A 22,507-nucleotide genomic window follows, 5' to 3' on the forward strand; every position below is an offset into this window, starting at 1 on the left:
TATAAACTGCAATAAAAATAAGACATTTTAAAGTACTTGAGTTTACTGGGATTTTCTCTTGATTGAACAAGTCCTCTTGATGGCGTGTCTGATAGAAGCTTGTGAATTAAGTGGAAGAGTCGTTTGAACTCTTCTGTCCAGAAGGGGTTAAAACAGTTGCCCACTGGAAGCTTTGTGTTTCAGCTGAGAACAAGAGCAGGAGTGCGCAGGAACCGATGACCTCAGACCGTCGCGAGACATCTGATGGGATAACTGCGGTTCAGTTTCCTTGGGTATGGACAGGCTGCAGCCACCTGCCAGGGCAGAAACTTGAATAAGAGATTCAAGCACAAACAGCAGAAATATTTTTCAACTTTTATCATCTCAACAGGCAAAAAAGATTAGGTATCAAACGTGTGAAGTAAAAGATCTGTGCTGTCTCTTTTTTTTTTACTGGCAGGCCTATAGTTTTGTGATATACTAGCACTTACCTGTTAGTGGAAATCATTGGGGTCTCTCATGTCCCGTTTCGGAAAGTAACGTGCCAATACTTATGTGACTGGGCTAAATTTCTGGAGACTCTCTTGGTTTTGGTGGTGTTTCCAGGAGCAGAACATGAACGCTTTATTTGGGACAAGTGCGTGGTAATCCAAGGTGTGTCTGCTGAATTATGAGCTGCCTGAATGTGAGGTGTAGAGTGGGGTTTTTAACCCTGTGCCCTCTGGGAGCTCGGGCATTTGAATTAAGTTTTCTTCTGGAGTAGGGTTTGAGCCTATTAACTTTTTTTTTTTTAAAAGAATATAACACTACTTATACCTCCAGTGTCCTTTCATAAAGAAGCCAGCAGTTCTACTCGGAGAGTTTACACTTTTGATCATGATGTTTCAACTCTTTCCTGTATCCAGGGTTAACTCAGAGTATCTCCCTATACAGCAACAAATGCAGGAATCGCGGGATCAGTGAGCAAGCATAATGGAGCAAGATGTTTGTCTCTGCAGTTAGAGGGGGGAAAAAAACCCAAACCCGAAACCCCCAATAAACACTGTCCCCCCCGCCCTGAATTTAAAAAAAAACAAAAAAAAAAGGCAAGCTTGGCATCTAATTTGTTCTTGTTTTCACAGGTTAAGTGATATAGGCATGGGACCTAAATTTTCAGTTTGCAGCAACTACGTTTGTCCTAACAGGCCATGTGTGTAAACAGATTAACTGAAGTGATTAACGTAGGAGAAAACAAGAAAGGCGACTCTTGGACTGGGCAATCATACATTTAATTTTCTGAACTGGCTTGAAATTCATGAATATGACAAACACCAGAAATGAAGTGGATTATCTTGTTATTTGGTATGCCTGCTTTTCACCTTGGCAATCTTCTTCTCTAACTTCTTTTTATCATCTTTATGTAATTTCACACATAAACAAAAGCTTCTCCATATATAGCTTTCTGTTATGCTCCAATGTTTTGAGGTTTGAGACTGTTTCTGAAGATGTGGGTGTATAGGAACTTTGAAGGCTTGCACAGAATAAAAGCAGTTGCAATGCCACAACCAACGCTGATTTTTTTTTTTTTCCAAGCGATGTATTTTCTGATCCAAAGAGGCTATTCTGCAGTCTGTGAGTCTGTTAACATGGCATTTATACTTTTAAATGTTTGTCCCTTTCTAAACCTGTGTGACTGTATGAAAGGTCTTTCAAATAGCTTGCTTTCAAACTTTGCAGCCTGTGTGTATGTGTTTTACCTTGTGTATTGCCAGCTGAGGGACACTTTCTAAACCAATATGTGCTGTAGCATTCCATGTATGATCTGCACAGGTGATCACGACTTACCTGTTTATCTGAGTATACATACCTATCTAAAGAGTTTTATACTGAAAGACTGAAGTATAGTACTTGGAGCACTTTCCATGTAAATGTGTAATAATCTTGAGAGTTAATCACTGCCACAATATCATTCCTTAATAAGATTTAAAAAAAAAAAAAAAAATCATTGTTCAAAGACAGTTTATCTAATCTTGAAAATTAGCTGCCAAGTCTTCAAGTCATATGGAGTTACATTCTTCATACATTTCTCTTCGCCTAGGTCATCTTTGGAGCTCATTTCTCAGTTCCATCCCACGTATTTTTATCATTCTAGCAGAACGCCCAAGCTGTAATTTTTATCTATGCTCTCTCTTTCCTTCCCCCCCCTCTCCATCTGACAATTATCACACCTACTGACATGTAATTTTACTGGCTTAATGGTTGTGATTAAATTCACGATTTCAGTAGACTCCCACTGAAATCACCTTAATCTTGACATCCTAAATGCAGCTTCTGTGGCCAGGTTCTTGCTGCTAATCAAGCTGTTGCATGACTTTTGGTGGTGGCAAGTGGCTGCAGTTGTCCAGGGACAGAGAATTCACCTGGGAAGCAGGTTTGGGTGCTGGGGATGTGCATGGCTGAGGTCAGACGACTCTTGTGGTCAGCTATAATTTCAGGCAGACCTCACAGTTCTGCTTTAGCCTTTAAACTCTGTTTGTGCTGTGTTTCCCAGCCCAGCTTGATGTACTTGCAGTAGCTCAGGGCTCCCAGAGAAGCAGTGGATATGGGGTCCTGCATGGCTGTACAACTCTCTCGTACCCATGCTGGGCTGCACTGAAATCCAAGCTGCTGTGAATTCAGAGGTTTTGGTGTCTGAAGTAACTATATTAAATGCAGCACTTCAGCTGTGGCAGTCACAGTCTTGTACCACAGGCATACTCTGTCATATAAAACCAGGCTCCTGGGAGGCAAAGATAGTTTAAAATTATTCATACCTTATATTCTGCCTCAGCAGTTCTGTCTAAGAACCTGTATCTCAAGAAAGCACTTTCTTCCTGATCATATTCTTCTAGTTTTGTAACCATCTGTCACTCTCTCTTTCTCTAAGTTATAGTTACATGAGTAAGTTCATACGGATGTGTATTTCCTCAAAAAAACCAAACCGAAACAAAAAAAGCTTTGTTCCAGAAATTAGGCAGCTGTGTTACTGAGGCAGGGTGCCCAAGCTAGCTCTGCTGAGAAGCCCTGGAATTTGTAGGGATGTGGCTTTGGGACTAGGCCTGCCTGGCTCAGGCTGTAGGTGCTACAGCCACCTGCGTAGACGCAGAGGTCTGTGCAGAAGTACAAGTACAGCTTTCCAGTGCACCAACCAGGCGATGGATCTTTGATCACTGAAAGGCAAAAAAACTTTGCCAAGGCATGTAATAGCTTACCCTTCAGCTTATTATTTGCAGAAAAAGGGTCTGAGTGATGGATTTACACTGGAAGAAATCACAAGAAACTCTGGTAATGCCAAACAAGTTGTGGAAAATCGGCGTGACATCTTTTTCATTGACTACAGAAGTAAAATGTGTGTTCTGAAAATCCTGAAATGATACTTGTACACATTCCTCTCTAACATTTCCTGGATGGAAAGCTTAGGAAGTGTTGAAACGAACAGTATTCTTGTTGCCAGTTACTTTGGCTGCCAACTCCAGCTCAGATTCTCTGAATAGACATAGCCAATTAGCAGTATTTCCCATCCTGGTACTGGATGTAAGTGATTTCCAACAGAGAACAACTTAAAGAGGTTCCTGCAGGATCAACCAATTACCAACATCCCAACGGCAAATCTAGTAGCACTGCTTCAAGAGCTGTACTAAGCTGGAAGCCATTCTCACCTGCTATCGCATGTCTTTGTTTTACAGGTTTTTACACATTTCAGAGATGCTGGTAACTGCAACTAGGAAAATAATGCTCTGATTGTGATTTAAGATACTGTTTCAGCAGTATACTCTCTCTTGTTAGATTGATCATAGCACACTGGTAGGTCAAGAAAGTAGGGGCTCTATTCAGAGAAAAAGCTGTGTGTATATTCGTTATGTGTACATTATATATACACATACATATGCCTATACTTATTTTTTTCTTTGCATCATGTCTGCCCTGTTAAATTTAGACTGATAATAAATGTGCTTTGTGGATACGATCTTGTAATGCTTACACAAGTAGTGTTTACTCATTCTAATAATTCTACCCAAGTGGCTATGCTTTCTTGTTTGTTGTTTGCTTGGTGTTCTGAAATGTTGTTTGCTTTCATTGAGAGCAACTTACTATAAATTATTTGTTGTTTACTCTTGCATCTGTTCTTGATTGCAAGTCTTTGTTTTAACAGTGAAAAGGGTCACGATAATAATGTAATAATGATTTGCTTGTATGAAAACACTATATGGGATCTTATTAAAAGAGCATTTCAGTTCAAGAGGACTTGGACCTAAAAAGGTAATTAACAGTGTTAAAGGCCACAGCATCTTTAGGTTTAGAAGCAAAGAAAAATAGTCTGAAATACACAGCAATGAACAGTAGGTGTTCAGTGGAAACTTGCAGCTATTGCTGCTCAAGAGTTGAAAGTTTATTTCATGGTATCGTGATATAACATTTTTTTCTATTAATATATGAAAGATTTTTTCCAAATTATGCTTAGGCACAAATTCTGGTGTTCTTGTTTCTTCTTCCATCCTTACAGGGTTGTCCAAATATAGTTTTACTAAATCAGGTAAAAAACTTAAAAATTGGTTCACTGCTTTGGTTTACTCTTTTTGTTTTGCCTTGTCAAGCTTGGAGGACTTCAACATGGTAGCTACTGTCCAGCATAATATTTACTTAAAATGCATTGAAACTAGAGATGCATGTGCTGCCTAATTAAATCACTGTGGTCACTGTTTTACTAGAAAGTAAAAGGAATATTTATATCTTCAGAGGCTACTGTTGCCTTTAACTGTTCTAGATGATTAAAATATCCAAGTCAATATTGCTCAATTAATTTTAGTAATAAGCTCAGGGGTCTGGAAGCAGTATCTCTTTATTTATTTGTTTAGGTCACGCTCATATGTATATAGCGTATGAACCTTACTGAACCTATAGCAGCTTTTGGCAGTTTGAAAGTTATTGTTAAGTAACCTCTCTGCTTAAATTCCTGCAAGCTAAACTGTAGTTGATAACTTAATCATGCTAAAAACAATAAATCCTGAAGCTATTTCATAAACATAGTCTTTTAACCTAAATTAAATGCTCCATCAATGGAGTCAAATCGATTCTTTAATGCTATATTTTTAAGATTATTTTGCATTTAGAAATACCTCAGTACTTGTATCTATGTATCTCTGATTCTGGGAAGTAGAGAATCAGAAATGGGATGGGAAGCCCTGATGCACATATGGATCTTTACAGAAATGGAGGTATCCGCTGACCTAGCCCTGCAGTTGGGTTAGTTGGAACAGTGTCTGATATAGTGCCAATATTTGGCATCTTTTAATATTTTGCAAAATAACTGAAGTACTTGTTTCATTTTTTCCTCACTTCTTAAATCTATGTGTTATGTATGTTGAACATTTTTATTGAGCAAGAGAATTTCTCAGTTTGATGTGACTTCTTGGAGTTATTTGCAGGGGATTGTAATAATAGCAATGAACACATTTCCCCGAAAGGATAAGAACAGTACTTACCTGTTGTAGAGTTTAATTGAATGCTTAATTTATTCTTCAGAAAGCAGTCTGTTCTCTCCAGAGAACTACCGGTTGAAGTTTTAAAAGTACTTTTTGTTCTCTGATCTCGGAGAACAAATAGCTGCACTGTGGTTGTTCAGATGGGAACACCTGTTCCCATCCTTTCAAAGTCTGAACCGTGCTCCTTTTTTTTCTGGGGACGAAGGGTCAAAAAAGGAGATTCTGACTGCTTCATGGTATTGACCACTTGGGGATCTTATTCCGAGTGGAGAAGGTTCTGCGTTTAGGAAATGAGCGCTGAAAGAAGTACTTAGTAACTTTGACAGCAAAGTCTTTCCACACAGAGATGCAAAGAGAAGAATCTGAACACCAGGTCTGAGGAACATGTTTTTGTACAAAGCTAACACTATTACCTCCAGACTGACAGTGATCTCAAAGTATGCCTGTTCAAATTCATTGAGCAGAATGGCGTGGGGGAAGAATTTTGGGTTTTCTCAGAAATCTGTGAATCACTTTCTACCGCTTCCTCTGACTTTGGAGTAACTGAGAATTCCCACTTTGTGCTGCCATTTATAATTTTGTTTTGGAGAGTGCATGCTAAATTTTAATAGTGAGGGTTTTTTTATAATTTTAGAAGTGACGTAGAAATAGTTTTTTCCTTCAGCTGTTTTTATTGACCTAGTATAGAACTGTGCAGCTTAAAACCCAAAAAGGCCGTGAACCTGAGGTCTGAAACTTTATTTGATGGGATCTAAGGAAAATGGTTTTACTTGCATGGGCAGAACTGATAACAATTTGATATAACTTGGAATATTTGAGTCCCAGGTAAATATACTTCTCTCCCTCTCTCTTGTTGGTCAGATGAGTGTACTAAAATGTGATTTGAAGATGACTTAGCAGTACACTGCATCTGGAGAAAATATTGTATGTCTGACAACATAGTGAATAATGACAAGACTGATTTTAAGAGTTTTCAGTAAAACGTAAAGCCTGACACACTATTTCTTTCACTGTCCTTCAGCTTCTTTCATTCTTTTCAAACTTGTTTGTGTGAGATGCAAGGGACAAAAAGCTTATCACTGCAATAAATTATTTTTTTTTGCTGATGGACTGTTGGGGAGGTCTTTTCACTTGGGGATACTGTGTTGTTCATCAGTTGGTTAAGTTCTGAAATTTTGACTGTTCCACTGGAGCTTGTTTTACTGGAGCTGTTTGCCTGTGCTGTATTACGACACGGTTGCTACAACATTAAGTAATGTGAAAACTAACTAGAGTTTGAAGGGGGGTGATTAGGCTGCAGAAGACTACTTGCGTGTTTCTGATGACGACTTGGTCTCTGTCCCTGGACTGCTAAAAGTGTAAGTGAAAGAGTGAGAGGCAAAGTAGAAGAAAAATGGAACAGCAAAGATGTAAATTAATGTGCCAGATACCAGTGGAAAATGTGTAATAACCTATTAAAGGCATGAGGATCATCCCAACCTTTGTGTACTATTATCAGCTAGGTAGTTACTTCTAGACAAGAGGTGTTATTCGATACAATTCCTTAGGTATATTTTATGTAAAAGAAATTCATCCTACCTGAGAGGCTTGCAGTTTTGCTTGCTAATCTATCTCAAAGTGCTGATATAAAAAAATATTGCTTGGTGGTGGTTTTGCTAGAGCAGTATCAGTGGCGTTCCTGCTGCTTACGCCATCCAGGCGCTCATGGACCAACGGGCTGCATTAAACTTTCTGGGGAGCCTCTATGATTGGAAAGCACAGTCTGTTGAGGTTGAGGTCCGATACTCTGCCAGAGATCTCATGTATCTATGAAGTCAGTTCTAGCTGCTGCTGGCTGATGGCCACCCCCTGCAGCAGGGAACCTCTGCCTAGAAGTGGACAATGTCAAAACCTTTTCTCAGTACAGGGATATGAGATGGAAGCATGCAAGCAAACAATTATAAGCCAAAAATGGTGACTGTTGTACCTGCTTAGAAAAAAAGTTTCCCCGTAGCTCTTCTCTTGCATATTTTCAGTGTCATTTTTCAGATGATAATGGATAGAAACTGCTTTTAATTTTGAATAACATGAGAGTTGTTATAGAATAGAATTCTTCTATTAAGACTGCTGTGGAATAATAGCTAGAAGTTTTAAATCATTGTTCCACAACTCCTGGCCTTTCTGCTGGGTGGTAGTCACATCTGCATGAAGTAGATTTTTAAATGCCATAGAAATCTATTGATGGTATTTTAGACTTCCCTTATGTAGGTATAATAGTAGATGAGCTGCGAATGGGGTCCCTGCTATAGTCCAGTAATCCTGCAAAGCTCTGCTTATTCCTTTGCTGCTGTTGCCCCCGTGTCTGTGGCGGGTGTTCCTTCCCCAGTTTCCCTGACGTTCATGTCTGAGTTGCCCACAGATATGTCTGGAGCGCCTTTGGGATCCAGCTGCAGGAGCAGAGTGTTTCTTTCCACAATTTTGCAGGAAAAGTATGCAGGGGTCTTGCAGGGAAACTTCCTACTATGTTTAGTTTACTAAACAAAGGACGTAACCACCTTTTATCTTTCAAAGCAATACGGAGGAAATTTCTAGCATTATACATGTTTACTAATATCTTTTAAAGTGACATGTCCCATCGTTTTACTTTGTTTTGCACATTGCTGTGTGAAATGATTTCAAAATGAAATCTAGAAAAGCAATCATATATGCCAGATTATTATTTAAATCAGATGTTGTTAATGTCTTTAATTTTTATATTTTGATAACAAAATTAAATAGCTTTGCATGAAAAGTCAGTTGGAAGCTCTGCTAGGAATTCTTATTTCTGTGGGGACTGGAAATTACTGTGAAGCGCTCTGAATATTTTAAACAATCTCTCTTCAGAAACAAAGTTCAGGAATTAAAGAACCAAATTTGCTTATCTTCTATAAGTATTGCCTTAATACATTTTTATCATTTGGAAACATAAAATTCAGTTATAGTAATAATAATTTTTTCACAGCTATAATGGCTAGGTTAACTTGTATCTTGCTAATATGTAAATAATGGAAAACTCAGTGACAGGAGTTTCTGTAACCCAGGGGACTACACTGTACAGCAAAGATACAAGGGTTTAGAAAAACTGATCTCTCTTTGATTTGTCATGGAAAGGTATACCATATGTTAAGCTGTTTGAAAAGTCTGATCTTGCCTTTTATTTATAGGGTGTGCAGAGTTGAGTGGAAGTTGTGGAATTATTTGAGATGAACTTGTCAAATATAATTCCTTTCTGTTTGTAAAATACTTCTGGACAGCTTGATTGTTTTTAAACTAGATTTTCTATTTATTATTAGCAGTTCAACATGGACTTTTCAAAGCAATCTAGAGGAATTGGGTGCCAAACTCCCATGTAGTTCAGTGAGATTTGAGCATCTTACTACTTTAGAACCTTTACAACTTCCAACCTTTGTGTATGCTTCTGAGAATCATGGGTTAGCATCGGCTTAGTTTAAGAGCGTTTTCTGTTTGCACTGGTTATCATGGTAAGGCATGATACATTTATAATAATAACTAATACGAAAAGAATGTTTTATTTTAAATTTTGAAAGAAGAGAATGCAAGATCTTGCCTCAGGGGTTGTACAAAGTGTCAGGCCTTTTCTGGAGTTAAATGGGTCAAAGGAAATTCATGTGTTTTAAGAATTTGATAAGTTAATCTGATTTCATTCTTCTGATTTCTCTCCAAGAAAAGTCCTCTCGGGGCTGAGGATTTTGAATGATGCAGTATTTTAAGCTGATCCATTTGGCTGTGTATGGCTTATATCTGCTGACTGTGGTACCAGCAAGTAAAATATGTTCTCTAATTTCTACCTGTTCCCCCTTGAACTTATGACTCTTTTTCTTGAGACTCTGAGGAAGTTGTGTAATTCTACTGGGGTCTAGGGTTTGGAAGTAAAGATTTTTCCACTAAAAATCATCACATTTATAGAGTGTGTGTACGTATGTATTCATTCCCCAGTTCTTGCTTTTATCTCGTGGTGGTGCATACGGATATTTTTAGCTTCTAAATAGTATGGCGTTTATAACTGTTTTCTAATCATATTGAGTTTGTTCATTTGCTACTGCTATTACCTCCTGCATGACGTAATGTCTCTCAGACTTCATAGCCCTTTGCCACCTGCACTTTAGCCACTGCTCTCCTCTGCTTGTGGCTTGCCAAATGCCTTGTCATTCTGCCATGTCAGGGTGAAAGAACACGTGGGGCAGCTGTGTCTTACCCAGTAGCTACAAGTGAAGCTAAAGGATCCTTGTATATGGTATTTGATAATAAGTTGTAACTTCTCTAATCCAAGCAGTAAATGGCTGAGTTTTCAATGTGTGTGTGTTCTGAACTAATTTTTGGCTTGCATGCAGTATATCCCTATATAGAATAGCTTGTGATTCTGGTTCTATACGTAGCATATAGCCATGTAGGAGCTATAGCTGGGCAGAAAACTTGTTACCTATGAATGAAAGATTATGTGATAAAATATTGCAAAAAGAAGTAAAGAATTTGTGTTGCACTTAATTGGCTTTTTTTTCTCCAGCACTCTTTTAGTCAAAATTCTAATATTTAAAAATCATAAATGCATGCTAACAGCTCCTGCTTAATACTTCAGTTTTGTGTATGTGATGGTTTCATTGGGAATAACAAGAAGGACTTTAAAGATTTTGTATTCTCGTCATCTCTTTTTATTTACTTTCTGGTTTTTGTTCTCAAGGAAAGACAGAAGGGAAAGCTTGCTTGAGTAAGGCATTTAGAAAACCTTTAGAGCACCATCCAAAAACTTTTGTGCATCCCCAGGCACTGCTGTCTGCAGTCTGAGGCAGGGCACTACAGATCAGTACATACATCCAAAATGGAAACAATTTCCTAGTTTGTTAAGCATCTTCCCTGATTTTTACATGTTGTTATGTATGGCTTTTAAAAGAAACATCAATGATCCAAATATCTTTCTCTTAAATTTACTTGGGATTTCATTTAGTTTTTGAATAACTGAAATTATTTTACTAAGTATATAATTGGTCTGGAAGATGGATAGGTAAGGCATGCAATAGTGGCTCTGATAATCAGTGTAGAGTGAGACAACATCCCCTAGTATTTTTGTCACAGACTGCAGTGTTAATTCTTTAATACTTCACAGTTTAAAAAATATTTTGCTTTTATTATGTCAACACTTTCATATGGCCTGTCTCAAGGAGGAGAATGAAAAGCAGTTCTACTTCGTGAACTTCATGAACCAACTGCTTAAGCCTACTTGCAGTGTAGGAAGGTTCAAGAAGGGAGATCAGGTTCCGTTTCTCTGATTTGATCAACAATGATTTAAAGCCAAATTTGCGCTGTCTGAGATAGTTCAACTGATTTTTCACTTATTGTGCGTCTGAAGGGAATAGTTAGCTTGCTTAACCCATAGGTTTCTTTAGGGTTCTCATTTGTTTTTGTCAGAAGAAATGTATGACAGATTTAAAATAGTCATTGGGAAGCTTTTTGGTAACTGAATTGCATTTTCTGCTGGTATTCACTGGGATAACAGAATATAAACAGAAAAATGGCCCTGGGGACCTGAAATGAAGTATATGTGGCTGTAAGCTATAAATACATGCTACAACTGAATACAGATTAGTTCTTTTAGGAGTCATAAATGTTTTATTATAATCTTTTTCTTGTTGTTGTTGTTACTCTCGGAGTCTGTAAACGATTGTGGCTGGTGACCACAGATGTGTGTTCAGATAGCGAGGTGCCTGCTGCCTGTCACACAGCTCTGGGTTGAGGCCAGAGTCTCTGCTGCTGGGTTCCATGGAGTCCAGCTCTCGGCTTCCTCTTCCACCCTTGGCATTTCCCCTTGCTGAATATTGTGAAAAGGGTTCTTGGGGAAAAGCTTTAGGATGACATGAAGTGTTTCTGCTTTCAGGACTTAGGGCATATTAATTTAAGATGTTATTGCAGGAACATCTTCATTAAAGAAGAAACTTTAGTAAAGAAGAAGTTATAAATGCACGTAAGAATAATAAAATATAAAAAGTTTTTATGGTGGAGCTCAACATTTAGGAGGCAGACCAGAAAGATAAGTCTGGTATCGTACACTGTTAAAGGCAATGTTTTAGACTTACACCTTCAATTTGGGCTGATGAAGATAAATATTGTCAATGAATTACAGTATTTGATGATTGCTTTTACAGAGAAGTACCAAGTAATTTAAATGTGATCTAAAAATCATATCAAATGGAGGCAAGTGTGCTGAAATAAAAAAATACACCTGAGAGAAGAAATCAGTCATGCTCAGCATTTGCAGGCACACACAGTAGAAAAAATTCCCAGAGAATTTATCATCCTACTGTGCAGGAAATATGTGGGAATGAAGGGCACGGTTGTTATTCAAGTGTATAGCTTTGTTAAAGGCAGATATACACAATTCCTGTGCTGACCATCACTGTTAATATAAAAGTCTATTCAGATAATTAGCTGCTAATCTGTTTGCTCCTTTGCTGTTGAGGTGGAGGCCACCTCAAAGTCCGATACAAATCCTCAAACTTGCTAATTAGCACAGATGCTAGTGATGTATCTCCTTTTTCTTCACCTGTTGTTAACCTCAGAAACATCCCCTTGTTTCCTTGGGAACTTCCAGTTGCTTTTTTTGCTCATATATTCTCCATTGTGTTATGCGTTATTTCCAGTTCCTGCATTTATCATCCTAGCTGTTTTAGTAATGCCCTTTTGTGTGTGCCATAAAATACCAATTTTTTTTGTCCCAGTATAGCTGTCAATAACACATTGCTCTGAGTCAGCTGCACGTTTTTCTTCCTTTAATGCTCTTTTTATTCTTATCTTATTCTTCATTTGCTGTTTAATCCCTGCCTGTATCGTTATCCTTTACCACAGAACGGTGGAGCTTCTTCCTTTGATTTCATTAAAGTGCGTCCTTCTTCAGGCTTCTGCTTTATATGCTTTTTCTTGCCCGAATATCTGTTATCTGTGGCTTCTGTTCCTGGACTTAATACTTAAAGCAGTCAATGGATGGGTTGGTCAAAATTTAGTGTGCGTTGCAAGTAAAGATAAAATAGATAAAATATGATCTGCTAACCATATGGCAAATCTCAGCTCAGGTCTGAACACACGCATTCCCCCACTGTGAAGACTATTAGTCAGTTTAATAATGAAGATGTTTACATTAATTCATTCCAAATACAGGATGAAAAAACTGAAATGACTGAGGAAAGTTAATAGAAAGTAAATTGGCACATGTATCTCTCTAACATCTCTCTGTTGCCTTCCTAGGTTTCAATATTTAGTGTCTTCTTTTTTAGGCAGGAAAAAAATTGGAAACAATAGCCCGAGTAAGTTATTTTCCAATAAATAGGAATGTCTTCTCTGATTAAAGAATAGTAATTGGCTGTTGTATGTTAACAGTGTGGCCCAGAGCAATTTTATAATAACCTTCTAAGTGTTTGCAAAAGAACGCCAAAACTGACTCCCCCCAAACCCCCCAAAACACTTCATTACTTTCAACAAATGCAGTTACTGCATTTCTTAATTCATTTTAGTGAGTTGTCAATAAATTTAGTCCATTAGATGCAGAATTTAATTAGCTAGGATCATGATTTACGTGATTTCTGACTTGCTTGCTATTTACAATTTCTAGTAAATGTTGCCCTTGGCAAAATAAACATACTTAATTTATAGCCAGTGGTGAGCAATTATTTTTCATTTTGGTGACACTAAATGTCACTAAAATGCTGTCTGTTTTAAGGTTACAAATACACTGTTCTATTGCCAGAGCCTGCAAATATGTTACAGTAATATGGACTCTGGGATCCCTAAGCATCAAGGACACACTGTAAATCCAAAGTGATTTATCGTCTTAAGGAACTGAAGGCATCATCTTACCAAGCATGACATCTGTGTTGGGCTTAGAGCTGGGAAGGAGGAACGCATTTTCTTTCCCAGGTTTTCCAAGACTGCAGTTTATGAGAGGTTTTGAGGTGCCTCGTCTTGATGGATGGTTATCCTGCTCTCGGGTTTAAGGGGCTGTGATCTTTTCTTCGAGACAAAATTGACGGAACTCCTTATATGTGCAAAGACTTTGCTGGAGGAAAATAAAGAACCGAGGGAAAGAGATAAAGGCAGTTAATGAGTTTTACAAAAGGTGAAGGCAAGGGAGCATATGTTTGCCCTCCTTTTTTCAAGCATTATTGCTTGACCACCCTCCCTACCCAGCTCTTGCTATCCCACAGTATCTCTGATCAGGATCTGTTTCTAGCTCCTTTCTAGTTCCTTTTTGGTCTGTACGCTGGATGCAAGATGACTCTGCCTGTGCTTTCCCCGCCGTGGGAATGCTGTCCTGGGGGGTGCTGGCAGCACCTGTGCGTGGGTTGCCTCGCCACCGGCAGCAGCGCAGGCTACCGACCGTGCTTCCAGACCCGAGTCAGCAGCCCGAGCCTTGACCTGTGCTCTGTGGAGGTTTCACGGACCACCTAGCCCTGACGGAGGCTTCTGCCAGGTCCAGCGTTTCTGTGCTATTCTCCCTTGCGTGAGATAGGTGTATCTATACTCAGGTATGCGCTGATCTTTCAGCGAGATGTGCACAAAGTGAACCAGTGCAAAGCCTGGCGATGTTGAAGGGGAGCTGAATGTAGCTGCAGAAGTTTGACATTACGTATGTCTTCACAGGTTTGACATCCACCTGTGGTTTGCCAAACTGTCATGTGTACCAGTACAGCGTGCCCTGCAAGAACTGGACAGTTTTGATCCCCGGTGGTGTTCAGGGAAGAACATCTGTCAGTTAAGACAGTAGTGAAAGTACGCTTTTATAGGTCTCTAATTAAAGGTGGATGGTCTGTGGTTTTCTTCTAGCCTTTAGTAAAAAAAAGGTATTATTCTGAGTGGCTTCAGGTCTACTAGCAGTGCAGATAAAATTCTGTGCTAAATTTAACACAGGGTTACAACTTACAGCAAATTAGAATTAGAGATTTTAATTTGTTGTTATGAAAAGAGGTTGTTTTGTAAGCATGGTAAAACTTGCAATGTTTTATTCCTGGAGAGGCCTGATCACTGAATTTTTCCATAGTACTATCTGTGAAGTATGTTGAAGTACTGATAAACTTACGTTCAAAGAGTGCAGTAAGTCAAGGCAAGAATTTGAGAGGCAGTCTTTTACTGAGATGCACGAAGAATTTTCCCGGTTCGTGCTTAGCCACTCTGAGTCCAGAGCTGTATATCTTACACGTTTGGTACTTTGGATACTCATTAAATTACTACTGCTAGCATGAATATGTCCTTATTAATGTATATAATGCCTAGGCTATCACACTTATTAATATGGAGGAGGTAGTCTTAATGAAGGTAAGTTTCTGAAAGCATAATACATGCAAAATGACAGACAGAATAAGAAGTTTTCACGCTGACCCTAAGCCCAGTTCTCTTGTCTTTATTAATACTCTTGTCACTGGGCACCCATTATTCTAAATCCTAGGTCAGTCCTGAACCCGTGCAAATCCAGGCTAGCTGGGGGCATTGTCATGGCATGTGGTGATTTACCCTCAGTGCTCCAAGATGGATGGAAAAGGGATGGAATGGTGGAAAAAGCAAATGTCTTTTATTTATTTATTTATTATGCTGAAATTCCAAAAAGTCTTTCCTTGTTTATGGAACCAGTGGGCACTTGTCTCTGGGGATTGTTCTCCAAGAAACTTCCATGGAGCTCAAAAATGCCCAGCACAGGAGGGAGTGGTGCGTGCTGAGAGGACAAGACAGAACAGTCCCTATTGCTGGAGAGGATTTTGAGGGGTCCGCTTTTGTCAAATCTTTAAACTTTTTAGCAGGTGAAGCTTGAGAGCACCGAGTAGGAGGTTTAAAATTGGAGGCAAAAGTCAAATATTTATTTGTAACATAAATATGAATAAAGATCTGTAAATGTAGTAGCTTTACGAAATAAATCCATATGACTACAAAGAAAGGAAAAGATTTTGAAAAAGGCTGTAGAAAATTGTGAAAGAAAAAATACAGGTATGAGGATTTTTTCAGAAGGAGGAGTGTGTGCTAAGTATTAAGGCAAGACTCATGCCTTTCTACAACAGAAAATAATTGCAGGGCTCATAGGTAGAGGAGGGCATGAAGTTTTTTATCTTTACCACTCTTATTCTCAGTTCAGGTAAACATGGTAATACAATTTCATGACTGCACCATTTTGAGTGGAAAGGAGAGTCTTTAAAACAACAACAACAAAAAAAGCAAGCTAGAGAGCTTTCTGATCTTACTCTGGGAGAACATATGGTGCCGGTGTTTCAAGACCTGTCATGAGCTACGCTGAGGAATAAAGACCTGAGGAAGATTACAGTCAGTCTTGAAACAGAAAATATAAAACAGGATATTTTTTTTTTTCCTTTTAAACACATCAAGAACAGCAGTACATCATAAAGAATAGAAAATACAGGATTAAATCCTTGAGAAATTGGATCTAGTGGAAGAGCATGAAAAATTCAGTTTCCTTCAACACAGAAAGTGAGAACATGCCAAAGTACAGATTGCTAAACTGTTAAGTTCAAGAGCAAAATGATCCAAAAGACAAAGGGGACGGAAGATAAGAATAATATCAATACTAAAGTTGTTAAAGGTTTGTGCTACTCCGAACAGTAATATGCAAGGAAAAAACTGAAAAAGGGAATTACGAGACAAAGATGATATTTCATTTCCCGTGATGATGATGAAGGTGGTGGCAGGAAGGACACATCCTGACGCAAACAGAAAGGATTAGACAGGAGGTGAGAGAAGGAAGAAAGCGTGTGGGGAGGGGATGGGATAGGAAGCGGTGTGGGGGAGAGGCGTTGAGTGTCGCATGAGAGCCTGGCCCATGGGGTACTGCAGTGCAGTTGCCTGGCTTTTTAGGGTCAGCCGTTAGGGGTTCATGGGGCAGAGGCGGTAGCACTAAGCTGGGGGGAGGTGAGCTTGTTCCTTTTGGGGAAAGCAGAAAAGGCTAAGAGGTATAACAACAGGACACGGTTAGGGTTTTGGATTGTAGGATATGGGACTAGGGCTACCCCCAGGGACTGGGCAGAGTTCTGTGACTGTCAGTTTAACTGTTGTCATTTTATCTCAGAAAAAGAAATGCTATGGAGTATTGGCAGAGTGTAATTATAGGTAATTTTGTTGGCGATGCTTCCCCTCGTAAAAGGACGAAACCAAAACAAATTAAAAAAAACTTGCTAAAACTGCAGAAGACTTGTCTCATAGGCCCTTTCATTCCTGGAATTAAAACATAAGCAAATAGCTTCTTTTTTTTTTTTTCTTCTTTCTTTTTTTCTTTTTCTTTAAAGAAATTAGACATAAAGTTAGAGATAAAGCTATCACTGCAAAATGATAAAGCCAAAAACCCGATGATGTTTATCTGAGAAATTGTGTGTATGTGTGCAAACAAAAGTGCCTTTCAAGGGGTTATATATGTAACTGAGAACTTCTACGTAAATGAAAAAATGACATAAGCATTTCTGTAAACAGATAAATATTAAATGTGTATAATAGCGTTTATATACTGAATAAAAATACATAAAGTTATAGCAGGGTATTCGTACAGACAGACTTCTAGCAAGAAATTTTAAGAAAAATATTATTGATATAAAATTTCTGGCAAGGCAGCTAATAATTCATAAGAGGTAACAGATAACTTTGCACAAGTTTTATTATGAATTATGTGCTGCAGAGAAATACAACCCCCAAAATGGCAATTAAAATAATTACAGTGTCTTAAGTATCTGTCCACTCATTGAGAAATATGAGAAAAATATTCTCAGTTACATCATAAAGTATTACGTGGATGCTTGTAAAAGGATCGTAAGATAAATAAGGTAGCAGACCTAAGTATCCCTGTATCTTCATTTTACAAGACACTCAAAGAAATTTGAACTACTGCATTGATAGATTTATTTGTTGTGTTCATTCATGGAGGAGGCCGCCTTCCTTGGAAGGAGGTAAGGATTTTTATAAAAGCCAAAAAGGAGACAGCTTGACTAACTGCTTATAATATAGGTCTATTTCATGAATAAATGCTGATAGAGGGATTTTTGGCAGTGTGCTGGCAGATAAATTAGAAAGTACTTTAGTTAGATATGTGCACCTAGATCAGTTGGGAATTATTGTAGGCAGACTATTTGAAAATGCTATTATGAGAGCCCTGGACCTGCTGTATAAAAGGCATAAACCAGTTATTTCACTTGATGCAGAGCAGGCCTTTATTTGGATAGAACGACAATATACATACAGTGTATTAGGCAGGCACAAGCTTTAGATATACATTTGACAAGAATTAATAAAAAGTACAAATGTGGAACTTAGGAGAAAAAGGTTGGTTTTTTTTTTTTCCTTAAAGTATGTGCAAATTTATTGCTGAAAGGTATGGCTAGGAAAAATGGGTAATGGAAGACTCAAAAAGAAGAGGTGAGAGAGAAGCTGGAACAATGAAGGGAGGGATGCAAATCAATATACCTATTAATACGAAACTTCTTACAAACTGCATTACTGGTGAGGACTGTCTCTGGCAAGATGTGGATGCATATTATCAGATACCTTGTTTATGGATTAAATGTGTTTGAGGACCTACAAGAAGCCTATAAAAATGAATCATGATAGTGACTTGAGCTGAATGACAATAACCTGTTGGATTTGTCGTTTTGTCTGTTGGAACGTTTTAAGAGTGCTCCACTCGACATTGTGTTGCATTACTCAAATTTGGAAAGTAACATCACTCCTCCATTGAGTAATATGGATTCTCTTTGTGTTTAGTGAAGATGGAAGCTCACCAGTTCCTAGCCATGTTTCTTGTTTATAATTTTGATGGATAACTTTTCTCAGATTCTTTTTCTATTTTACTACATTGTTAGTACCCGAGGGGTTTTTTTGGTCCTCTTTTTTGTATTCTTTCACGTTGTTATTACTCATGACTTCTGCCACCTAATTCTAATATGTTCTACATATGTTTGGTTATGTTGAATTTTGGATGGTCAGGTATAGTTTGAAAAGGGGCACAATCCTCACCTCCTGTGATTAGAAGTGTGCATGGGTTTTTTTGGTAAGGTAATAATTTTAAGACATGCCTTGCTCTAGAATAGCTTTTTTGCCTTGTGGTTGATAAAGGCTGGAGGATGATCTACATCTTAGATCCTGAATTGTCAAAGTGCTTTTACAGCACTCACCAACTTGTGATGCTTTTGTGAGAAAATCAGGTGAATGTCATCAAAACTTTAAAGGTAGAGATATAGAGGTGGACTGCTTGTGTGCAGAGGTGGAGTCTCAGATGGGATTAGCTTCTATTTCCTAGTCCAGAAGACCGTAACTCATCTAATGAGCTTGCTTTGTAATTTCCTTTTAGGAGACCAGATGATTTCTTTAACTGGAGTGTATCATTGCAGTCTAAAAGAGTTGGAATATCTAGCCCTCTTATACCTATAAGGGACACGTGCATGTTTCTGTGTGCTTTTACAGACAGCAGACAGGAGGAAGCAACATTAATTTGGCATATCAGGTGCTCCCCGCCTGCCTACTGCACTGTGAGTTTGTACGCAAAAAATATGAACTCTTTTCGAAATCGGAAGACAATAAACCACAGAAAGCTGGCATCCTTCTAGTGAAGAAGGATCCTATAGAGAAATTAAAATGTAACATATCTCAAGAATATTTTCAGACCTTTTTTAGTGGAGGATGGATGAGCTGAGGCAGATGTCAAGAGAAGTGTATTTTACACCTCAAAAGCTGTCACAGCAGAAGTGCTAGCCTGTGGTTCAGTGATGGAATATGAAGATAACAGATGGTGTCAGAACACAGATATCTGTCAGAACAGGGCTGGAGAAGCCGAAAGCTTCAAATAAGTAACAGTTTTGACTGTGTAGGTTTTAGAAGTGAACCAGGGAAAGGCAAAATCAATATGCCACATTGTAGACAGTCAGTGAAAAATGCACAGTGAGTTTAACATCATCCTAACGGATCAGTCAGCAAACACCCAGGTTAGCATACTGCTTGCAAGCCAAAGAAAAGGGCTGGTTGAAAACCCATAGAAAAAGGAATTTCAGCAGATTTGTCCCTGTACTTGTGAGTACAGGTGCTACAGCCACAAGGACATTGAAACCGAATTGGGATAGAAATGGAAGGGGTTTTTGTATCATGGCCAGCTCATGCCTTTCTGCATAAAAGCTGCAAAACCAAACCCCTAACCTTGTGATTCTAGTGGGCCTCTGGAATATATAGAGACAAAGATGAGAGAAATTCCTAAACTGAATGAGAAATTAGACTTGTTTTTATCCCACAAGATGAAGAGTAAACCACTTTTGGTGTTTTATTTCCTCCGATGGCAAATTCATCCTGATAATTTCCATACCTAAGGATGAGTTACCAAATCTGTGTGCTGGACTTGGTGAACTGTTAGTGCTCTCAAACTCAAACTTGCTTTACAAGATATTACAACGACTGTAATTGTTATTTTAACTATAATGTAGTGACTGTAATTGTTATTATAATATTGTTAGCCCCTGAAGTGGTCAGGCAGTTGGACTAGATGATTGTTGTAGGTCCCTTTCAGCTGAACTATTCTATTCTGTTATATTATTATCAAAGGGGCTAGGCAGTAAATCCTGCGTTAGAGACCCTAAAACTTTGTGGGTCGCTGTGTTTTACCTGTCTTTTAGATGCCACCCAATGTTGGTAGGCCTTCCAGTTACCACTTGAAATTTTCTTAAAAGCAGCTGTAAGAAATTTATATTAATTTTTATGAATGAAACATACAAATGTGTATCCAAAACCCCAAAGAGATGAATTATGACTGTGGTCAGTGCAAAGTAAAGCTTAAAAAAAATAACACTACCCAAGATGCCTTTCTCAGGTGAGTATCCCCAGAAAGGCAAAAGAGTTGATTTCCACTTACATTTTCTGCTTGTTCCCGTGGGTATATCTAGTCTTAACCTTGTGGAAGACTTGCTGTGTAAGTTGTCCCACGATATTAATAATTTATCATCCTCCCCTCCCATTTATGTCAATCTTTTATCCTTCAATAGACCTTTCAGAGGAAACTTTGTGTATAAAAAGACAATAAAACCAACAATAATGCATTTTTTTAACCTTTAAGCATAACATAATGTAAAGGTCAATGTATTTGTCAATGTAATACTTAAATGTAAAGGCAGTAATTTAGTTTCCTGACTGCTACAGGTTATAGTTCTTTATTATGCTAATAAGACTTGATAACTAACATCTATTATAAATGCCATAAAATTAAAAATGGATTGTACTAAAAAATACGTCAAGGTTATTTTAAAATTCAGCATTTAACTTCTGTTTCTTTTTAAATGTCTTCTATTTTGATTATGCATAGGCAGGTAAAATTATTGTAAATCTTCCTTAATTGTTGTATATATTTCTTCTAAAACCTCCAAAGTGCTCTTTAATTCATTTATGAAAAAGAATTGGTAATTAAAATATTTCAAAAAAGGTTTTTATACTTCCATTGCAGTAGCAGTTTTTTCTAATTATGTCATCTTGATATATTGGATGGCACTATTAATATTTAAAGTGGATGCAGGGGCAGTTTTTACTTTGGAATAGTAAAGAACGCTATGGCAAAGTCTGAGTCTTAATTCCCCCCTGTACTATGGGTGGCCAGGACCCTTACAACCAGCAAGCCTGGCACCGCAGCAGCATCCTGGAGCAGAAGTACGCACTGGAACACAAAGTGATGGGCATGTCCCCCAGCTAAAAAGTGTTAGAGCTGCCACTAAGTGGGGGCAATTTCAATTAGTTGTTCTGATTTAATAGTAAATCAATAGGTAGGGAACTTCTCATCTCTACAGTGATTTAGAAATATACAAAACCTAAAGTTGGAAATTAATGGCCTTTTAAATATAGAGTAGCTTTATGTCAGCAAACACTTAAACTGCAGTTTGAAAAAAAGTGTTTCAGACCAAGAAAACAACCTTCCTTGCCAGTCAAATCTCCCAGCCAAAGCTCCTGTTAAAATAAAGAAAATAAAGTAATAATATAAAAAGTAGTTCTTGTAAGTTGCTTTTCATTAGGAACCACGAATAACTTGACCAGAGAGGAGGCCAGTGTCCTGCATCATCTGGGTCTCAGGCCAGCGCTCAGACCTCTGGAGGTGCTGTGACTGACGGAAAGCTCTCCCTCGGGACTGCTACCCCTGCTGCCAATTTGTGCATCTAGCCATAAGGTGCACAGCAAATCTGCGTTGGCACAATTCCTGTGAAAATAATATCCCAGACATGAAAGAGAGGCTAGCTGGCAGTTTTGCCAACTCTTCTCTTTTATCTTGGGTTTTTAGGAGTTTTCTTACTGCTCTTTGTGAAAGTTTCAGCTAGTTTGTTGTTGTTGTTTGTTGGTTTTTTTGGCTGGTTTTTTTTTTTTTCTGCTTACCTAAGGATCTCTGTTCCTTTAATGAAATGATAAGCTTTCATATTTGTGAAAAAAAGTTTGGTGACATAAACACTTGGAAAATCCACTTTCAGAAGACAAAAGTTAATTGCTTTGTTAATGTTACGACTTGGGAGTCTGACATGTTTTTTAAGCATTTTTGCTGGAAATACTTTGTGTGCCTTAAGGAAAAGGGAACAAGGAAGGCAGAGAAGGTGGCTGAGCAGAGCTCTATTACATCTAGTTCTCCACTGCTGTCTTTCCCAGCAGTCGCAGTATCTCTGATTTATACCTAGCAGCTATGAATAATGGAGCTGTGGCCACGTCTCCCTACTACTTTTGAGTGTGGTTGGACTTAGTGACAAATTGGAGCTATAAGGTTCAATTTCAAAGAAGTATTAGCTGAGAAATTCACTGGTAGTTTGTTGGAAGGAAAGAGTTGATGCTGAACCCAAGAAGCGTGGAGCCAAGATATAACAGTTTAAGGACAAGACCGGTCACTTGATCTAACTTAGTGACAGCAAAGGGTCCGGTAGTGACATGAGGTCCAGTCAGGAAAGATTCACACACTGGATAGTCTTTCTTATGACGCACATTGGTTTGGTTATGTGTGTATCGTGGAGGGTTTTCTT

This window comes from Haliaeetus albicilla, chromosome 1, assembly GCF_947461875.1.
Source record: "Haliaeetus albicilla chromosome 1, bHalAlb1.1, whole genome shotgun sequence".
NCBI lineage: Eukaryota > Metazoa > Chordata > Aves > Accipitriformes > Accipitridae > Haliaeetus > Haliaeetus albicilla.